The sequence below is a fragment of the Lepidochelys olivacea genome (genome assembly GCF_965140295.1).
Source record: "Lepidochelys olivacea isolate rLepOli2 genome assembly, chromosome: 10".
Taxonomy (NCBI): Eukaryota; Metazoa; Chordata; order Testudines; family Cheloniidae; genus Lepidochelys; species Lepidochelys olivacea.
Window position 1 is genome coordinate 47,494,340 of NC_140420.1, and position 8,648 is coordinate 47,502,987.

The 8,648-nt window shown below is 52.6% G+C and overlaps 1 pseudogene across 2 annotated transcripts; it reads left to right on the plus strand.

Annotated features, from left to right (window-relative positions):
* Positions 1 to 2,469: 2,469 nt before the first annotated feature.
* Positions 2,470 to 8,594, plus strand: LOC311527801 (growth arrest-specific protein 1 pseudogene; annotated as a pseudogene). 2 transcript variants are annotated; one of them, XR_014714729.1, is made up of 2 exons: positions 2,470 to 6,474; positions 8,220 to 8,594. The product of XR_014714729.1 is annotated as a growth arrest-specific protein 1 pseudogene (transcript). The 2 variants fall into 2 exon arrangements; XR_014714730.1 differs by having other exon boundaries at positions 2,470 to 6,455.
* The last annotated feature ends 54 nt before the right edge of the window (positions 8,595 to 8,648 follow it).

Here is an 8,648-nt window from a genome sequence, read left to right on the forward strand (position 1 = left end):
TTTAGGCCCATCTACACTGGGATTTTTTTGCACCAGAAAAACAAGTGCAAACCCCCAGTCCAGCTGTGCTGCACTGGTGTGAGATGTGACTTGTGAAGCTGCACAATAGAAAAAAAGACACACAGATCCAGACAACACCTCGACTGTGGACTGAAATGAGGAAAAGAAAAAAATGGATGATTAACTAGCAATTATTTATAGAACAGTAGTACCCAAAAGCCCTAATCTGCATTCCTAATGTGCTGGGTGCTGTGCACACAGAGATGAAGAGACTTTCCCATCCTTTGTGTGCAGCATTCCTCTACAAGTATAGGAACAAATTTCTATTTCCTCTTTGCGTCAATTATATTTTAGTTCCAAACATTTCTCCCGTGTCTCCTGAAACGTTGCTCTGTCAGCATTCAGTCAGTGCAGCAGACCCTGAAAAGGCACGGGCCGGTTCCTCAGCTGAGGGGAATCAAGGTAGCTCCATTGATACCAAAAGAGCTGTTCCCACTACCTCTCCCATGCATTACCCAGTGATATAAATTGGTGTTGCGCCATCAAAGCCAGTTTGTGCCAGTGTACTTCCATTGCCTTTAATACAGCTCCACCCATTTACACCAGCTAAGAATCTGTCTCCCAGGCTTTCAGTATTGGTGGATTTAGATTCCACCATCTCAGCAATAATAACCTTTTCGTGCACAGTATTGCTAATGCAATTTGTTTCTTCCTCCATTGTGCCATGCCACTGCACTCATGCAAGAGTATTATTAGACTGCTAGAGAGCAGCTGTTTTAAATGTAAGAGGACAGCTGCTAACGACTTTATTGGTGGGAGGCAAATTATCTCAGGACAGATGTGTGCTTGCAAGTCCTCCTTTCACCTGAATGCCCCTCTCATTTTTCAAGTGCGTCTAAGGTCAGCCATGCCCACACTGACTCCAGGCAAAGTTCTATTTGGGGCTGGTTTGCAAAACTGGCTCCTTGACGTGTAAAGATTCTGTACTAACCCTGCCAAAAATGCATGGGAGAGTGTAACAAAGGCTCAGCTGAGAACAGATACTTAAATGCAGCACATTTCCATCTATTTCAGGCCTTGTCTAGATGGGAGATTTGCCCTGATTTCAGCCATCAGCATAGATCCACTAATGCAAGCCCGTGGTGTATCCCAGCTGCTGCCATCTGAAAACAACTACCAGCAAAAATGTTCCTTCTTTCACAGGGATGTGAGATTCCCCTTATCATCATCCAAAATTACACTCACCTGAGACCCGGGACATGTAATATTCAGTGACAGATTCCAGATTCAATATCTTATCACCTATCCAGGCTAAAACCAGGCACTTTCTACAGTCAGAAAGGTCTGTCTACCATGGTACTTATATGGCCCCCATTACTGTAGTGGCTGTAATGTATTTATCCTTGAACACCCCTGTGAAGTACGGCAGTGCTGTTATCCCCATTTTACAGATGGGAAATTAAGGCACAGAATGGCTAAGTGACCGTGGTAGAGCTAGGAGGGGAACCCAGGTTTCCCAAGTCCTAGGCCTGGTCCATCCTTCCTCTTGCTTTCAGGGACTTTTAACTGTGGTGCCGTAGATCATAAAATATCAGACCTTAACATCCTGCCATCATCGTATGTGGAAAAGTGATTTCAGGTAAAAGGTATTACTTAGAATTGAGCGATAGGTTCTAAGGCCAGAAAGGACCACTGTGAACATCTCGTCTGACCTCCTGTATAGCACAAGCCAGAGACCTGCCCCCAAATAATTCCTAGAGCAGATCTCCGAGACGAAAAATCCAACCTTGATTTTAAAATTGCCAGTGACGGAGAATCCACCCTGACCCTTGTTCCAATGGTTTGTTCCAGGGGTTAATGAGTCTCACTGTTAAAAAATCATGCATTATTGCCATTCTCAATTTGTCTAGCTTCAAATTCTAGGCACTGGATCATGTCAGACCTTTCTCTGCTACACTGAAGAGCCAATTATCATATATTTGTTCCCCAGATAGACACGCATACACTGTAAGTCACCCCTTAACCTTTTCTTTGTTAAGCTCAATAGATTGAGCTCTTTGAGTCTATCACTGTAAGGCAGGTTTTCTAATCCTTTAATCTTTCTCATGGCTCCTCTCTGAACCCTCTCCCATTTTTCAAGATCCCTTTTGAACCGTGGGCACCAGAACCAGACTCAGTATTCCAGCCACAGTCGCACCAATGCCAAATATAAAGGTAAAATAACCTCTCTGCTCCTAACTGAAATTCCCCTGTTTATGCAGCCCAGGATCACATTAGCTCTTTTGGCCACAGCATCGCACTCGGAGCTCATGTTCAGCTGAATCTCTACCACGACCCTCAAGCTGAGGCCTGAATGGCTGGACTCACTGTCCTGAAGTCATTTAAAGAAGGAAGGATAGAAAAAACAGGACTAGTAGCAGTGCAAATCATTTTTTATGACATTTCTACAACAATTTTCCTGTAAAATCCATCCAGAATGGATGATGGATTGGAGCTGCAGAAGTCATGAGTCGGAGATGGTTCCACCACTCACAAGTAAAGTGATTATCCCAAATCAATGCTGATAAAAGCTTCCTAGCACACCTGAAAGTTTGCATGCACGGGGCAGCTACATGTTAGAACACAACCTCGAAGAATCATGCTAATGAACACGTTAAACACAGCTTAGAACTCTGGGATTGTCTACTAGGAATAAAAAAAACCTTAACACAAGGTACAAATCACTTTAACACCAGCTAAAATCCTAGTGTAGTTTTAACACATTAGCTGATTGAGGTAAACCCTAGGCTGATGTAAATTTGGCCTTGTCTACACCAGGATTGCAACCCATTAGGTAACAGGTTAGAATCACACCCTAGCATAGACATGGCCTCAGTGTAGACAAGAACAGTCATAGTTAACGTCGTCTCAGCTTGTTAAAGGTTAACCACAACCTGTTGCCACAATGTTATGCACAACAGTCTGGGTCTACACCATGTGCCAATTTGTGTCGAATGTGTTACCATGACTCCACAAGGCCGTGTTCTAACACAATGGAATTTTCCGGTGCAGATAAGCTCTCAGGGTGCAATGCGTGCCTCAAAGGAAACGCAACCCAGTCTGACTTCTGTGGTTTGGCAGCATCTCAGACAGAGCCCTTGGGACCCAAGCTGAGAGCACTCAGCACCTCTCAGGATCAGACCTTTTGTCCTTCCAGATTCTTTAGTTTAATGTATGGAGGGTGGGGGCGGATGGAGGTTGTTTCTGGAATCCATCTTCATTCCTCTCTCCTCCCTGGGACACTCCCCAAGGGAAATCAGGAAGGCTTCTTTGTGTTACTGTGCAGCTGGCAAGAATCCTGGGGGCTGCTGCTGCCCCCGCCCCCTGCCTCCTGAAAGCCCAGAGGGTGGGGAAATCAGGTTAGTTTCCATTTCAATGGCTGGGGGGAATGGAGTGAACTGCACTTCTTTGCAGGCTCTCAAGTGCGCTTTGTCAAGGCAATGGCAGTAAAACAGAGGCCATCTGAAAAAGGCCCCTATTGACAGGCTGCAAGGCGTGAACAATCTTCTCTGCCATAAAGGCACCAGCTCGCTGCATGGCCCACGGGAGACAAAGGGAATGAACCAGCCCAGAAAATGCTATTCACCCCTTTTACTTGCAGTGATTAAAACCCATATCCAACCCCTGTCTCCCCCCCACCATGCAAACTCCTGGCCACTACCACCCCTTACACACCAGCCCTGCAAACTCTCCGTGCAACAGACCCACGCACACTCTGTTCCCACATCCAGAGCAATCCCCCAGACCACTACGGACCTCTCCACACCCAGAGCTCACTTTCACACCTCTGTGTCTCTATCCCTCCCCACAAGCCCAGCCCTACGGCCCTCCCCATACAGGTCCCTGGCAAGGCTGGCCAGGGACATTTCCTCAGATCGGACACAAAAATCAATTGGCCTGTAGGTAAGACCACTTGTGCATAGCAGCGTGACCTACCTAGTGCCGACTAGTGCTCACCCTCTGCTAGTCAGTGCTCAATTTACAGTCACCACCACCACTGCCCCAGTCACACACACTCCGAGCCCGACTCACCACTGCCCTGCGGTTTGCACTTGTCCTAGTGCAAAAGGCTCCCTCTGCCTGTCATTCTGATTGGGCAGCATTTTGCACAGGCCTAAATGGCTGTGCAAGGCACAGAGCAACAGAGGAACTGGGCTCTCCCAGTCCACTCTTCTGCCTCCTCCACACCTAGACAGACAGCAACCGTCCAAGCTAGCCTCTGCAGGCCTCTCCACTCCAGAGGCTCCTCCTTTGCTCTTCTTGCGGCCTCTGCCTAACCCACACCAACCTCTGCCGCCGTGCAAAGGGGCCCCGAGCTGATGTTGGCTGCAGAAAGATGAGCCAGACAAGAATGCCCCCTGAGCAGAAGAGCTCCATTTGAGGCATGACAAGAATGGCTGTGTGATTATTTGGATGGGGGAAGACAGGTGCAGTGAGCCCGTTTCTGCAGAGACTAGCAGGAACCTCTTCCTGCCCCATTTTGGGAAAGCCTGGAGACCACAGTGGCAGCTGTAGGAACTGGAAGGCCAGGAGAGCAGAAGGAAAGGAGGCGGAGAGATGGAGGGGGCTCTGGGAAGGGGCTGCAACAGGAGGGGAAAGGGAACAATGGGTCTGCAACTGCCTGGAAGATGAATGGAAAAGATTTCCCCCGTCACTGGTGTGTGTGGGTCGTCGTCGCCGCCCCCCCTTTCACCCAGAGGGATGGTAGAAGCGCAGCGCAGCATCTACACTTTGCACCGGGGATCTGACCGCGGAGTGCACCGGGACCGGGGAGAACATGCCCCCGGGGGCCTGACTGCACTGCAAAGTGGGGGCGTGCAACCAGGACCTGACTGCACCTTGCACCGGACAGCGGGGCGTGCAACCAGGACCTGACTGCACCTTGCACCGGACAGCGGGGCGTGCAACCGTGCACTTGACTGCACCCTGCACCGGAGAGCGGGCCGCGCAGCTGGGGGCCGGACTGCCCTGCACCGGACAGCGGGGCGTGCAACCGGGCACCTGACTGCACCGTGCACCGGACAGCGGCCCGCGCAACCAGGGGCCGGACTGCACCAGCCCAACGTGAGCCTGGGATCCGACGGCCACTTGCCCTAGGACCGGGGGAGCCCGCCACCGGCACCAGCACTGGGCCCTTCGAGTCACCTGGAGGCGGCCCGCTCGGACTGCGGTCGAGCGGTGCCCCGCGGAGCAGGCGGCAGCTGTTGCCGGGCCGCGGCGTAGGAGCGCAGGCTGGAGGCGGAGCCGGGCGCTGGAGCGCATGGAGCCCGGGGCGCCGCTCGCTCCATGTGGCTGTTCCTGCCGCTGCTGCTGTGCTGGGGCCGCGCTGGCGGCGGCGCCCCCGGGGAGCCCTGCTGGGAAGCGCTGCTCCGCTGCCAGGACGAGCCGGACTGCGGCTCCGCCTACAGCCAGTCGCAGGCGGCCTGCGAGCCGGTGCTAAGCGGGGCCGGGGCCGGGGCCGGAGCCGGAGGAGGAGAGCCCCCCGGCGGCTGCCCCAGCCACTGCATCGGGGCGCTGGGGCGGCTGAACCGCAGCCGGAGCGGCCCGGCCCTGGAGCGCTGCGAGTGCGGGCAGGACGCGCGCTGCCGGCTGATGAAGGCGGCCATCGAGCCCTGCTTGCCCCGGCCCTCCCGCAGCGGCCTGGGCTGCACGGCCGCCCGCTTCCGCTGCCAGCAGGAGCCCGCCTGCCGAGAGCCGCTGGCCGCCTACTTGGCCCGCTGCGGGCAGCTCTTCAACGGGCGGCGCTGCACGGCCGCCTGCCGGGCCGCCATGGGGCAGCTGCTGGCCGCGCCGGGGGGCCCCGCGCTGGAGCGCTGCGTTTGCGACGGGCCCGAGCGCCCCTTCTGCCAGGTGCTCAAGGCCAACATGGGCCGCCTGTGCTCCGGGCCGCCCGCCGAGCCGGGCCCGGACGAGGACTACCGGGACGAGGAGCGGCTCCTGCGGGAGGAGGACGAGGGGCCGGGCGCGGGCGGCGCCTGGGTGCGCTCCGGGGCCCGCTCTCGGGACGCGCCGGCCTGGCGCGCCCTGGCACTGGCGGCCCTGTCGCTGGGGCTCCGGCTCCTCTCCTGGCCCTAGGCCGGGCTGCCCGGAGCCTGGCCAGGGGCTGAGTCAGGGGGGTCGGAGCGATCTGATGCGCCGCCCCAGGCGGAGGGGCCCCCTAGCGTTGGAGGTGGCTGCCGTGAGCTGGAGCTGGGGTCCCGGGTGACACTCAGGGACGCTAGCCACTGGAGAAGGCCCCCGCAGGGCCCCGTTTAGAGGCGCCTTTCCCGGCGCTAGGACTCCGGCTGCTTGTCCAGCATTTCTCCACGGGCTGAGGTTCCCGTACGGGTAGAGGTGACTGGAGAGGCCGAGATGCGACCTTTTCTTTGGACCCTGGCAACATCACTTTTCCTTTCGCTGGAGGAGAGATGCAGCAGGTGACTAAAGCCTAGCAGGGTGAGCCCTGCCAGGGACTCAGTTTGTTTTCTATGTACTGATCCCCCTAAACTCTCAGCTCCAGGGGTAGAGCTAGTTTGAGGGGCACTGAAGGGATCAGAAAATGCTATAATCCCCACAAGATTCTTGCTCTTGTGTGTGGTTCATACCTGTGGACATAGGTATTCACTCAGAGGGGAGCTCTCCATTCCAAACACTAGGGCTAACAGAAGCCAGGAAATCTTCAAACATCTGGTTACAAAGCACTGATGGCCCCACACTGCCCCATCTGTTCAGGGCTCATGAGTCAGGCTCCAAGAAATCGAGACTGGCTAGAAAAAAATTGTGAGATTTAAAAAATTAGGAGTTATTTTTCTTTGCTGTTGGGTTTTGAGCCTTTCGAGGGTTGTGTTTTTACACCCATCCACACCCAGCCTTCATTAAAGAAATGAAAGTCTAGAGTCTTATGTGATGACAGATTTAAGAACAGCGTAAGACTTGCAGTAGTTTCGCTATGAGTTGGCAATATTGTGTTGGGAGGAATGTGTCTTGTCTAGTGCTTAGACCTGAAGATGAGGAATCTGTATGCTTGGATTCTATTGCCAGCATTTCACTAGGTGACCTTAAGCAAAATTACATAAATCCAACACCAAGATTGAGAGTGGCTTTCAAAGCACTGGCAGCAAAACAGAGTTAGCAGAGGCACATTTTCCAGACACAGGTTTGCAAGATCAATAAGGCCTGGCCCGCTCTCTGCCTTAGTTTACCCCATCTATGAAATGGGTTTTATCTCACAGAGGTATTGGCAGAATGAACTAAAATAACTGCCAACGCCCTGGGTAGGATGATTTAGTTGGGATTGGTCCTGCTTTGAGCAGCGGGTTGGACTAGATGACCTCCTGAGGTCCCTTCCAACCCTAATCTTGTATGATTCTAATTACCTGGTTGATCCCCACTAGCAGCCTATGGCAAACCTGCTCTTGCAACCTCCTAGTTGCTGGGGCCTACAGGCCAGGGCATGAAAGGCGCTAAAAGCCCATCAGTGGTGAGCGCCCCTAACCCCTGTTTGGCCATCACAGATCTAGGGAAATAAGAGAAGAGGAATCCAATAGTCTGGGGTGAATGTGAGCACCCTTTTGCCATCCAAGCTGAGCACTTTGCTTCTTATTCCCTCCTGCTCCCCTGTGTCCATAGCCCTGGAAACTTCTCCGTATGAATTAAATTTAGCAGAATTTTTATAACCCGGACAATAACTGTTCAGTGATCACACCAAGGCCTGCAGGTCTATGGCTCACATCCTGATGTGCCACAACAGGGACATCCAGACAAACGGACCACTCCCCAAAGTGTGCTGGGAGTCTTAGGGTTACACCTAACTTCTATATAAGCTCACAATTTGTTTTAACTAAAAAACGAATGTACTGAGTCTCAGTGCCTGGGTCAATTGGCTGAGGCTCACAGGGCTTGGCTGTGGGGCTAAAAATAGCAGTGCAGCCCTTTGGGCTCAGGGTGGAGCCCAGGCTCTGAGACCTACCTGCGCTCACAGGGTTTTAGAGCCCAGATGTCCACACTGCAATTTTTAACCCCACAGCCCAAGCCCTGTGAGCCCAAGTCAGCTGATCCAGGCCAGCCACAGCCATCTGGTGGGTCTCTTATTGCAGTGTAGATGTAGCCATAGACTCTAGGTTTGAGTTAGTCCAAGGGTCACCCTCTGGTTACTCATGTTTTGTATCTACTTTAAAAAACCCATCTGCCCTCTCTTGTAGGTGCTCCGTCGCTTTTAATGCGTGCAAAGCCGCAGATCCTCAACTGCAACCAGACTTTGGCTAACCGTCGTGAATATGTATATTGCTTGGAACGTCTTGTCCTGCACACATATTTTGTACAGAAAGTAGGGGGCCAACCTGGAGGTTATTTAAGTTGTAAAATAAGCATAACCCTGTCACTATAAAATCTTTAATTTTTTTGAATGCAGCGTTAGAACATGTATTTTTTGTACGATTTTGATAAAAGTTTTTGACAATGTTAAAATTCTGGTTTGGGTGTCTTGAATCTCCTTAGAATTCTTTCTGGAGTTGTGGGAGAGGGGAGCGGACACAGAATAATTGCAAAAAGAAAAGGAGGACTTGTGGCACCTTAGAGACTAACCAATTTATTTGAGCATAAGCTTTCGTGAGCTACAGCTCACTTCATCG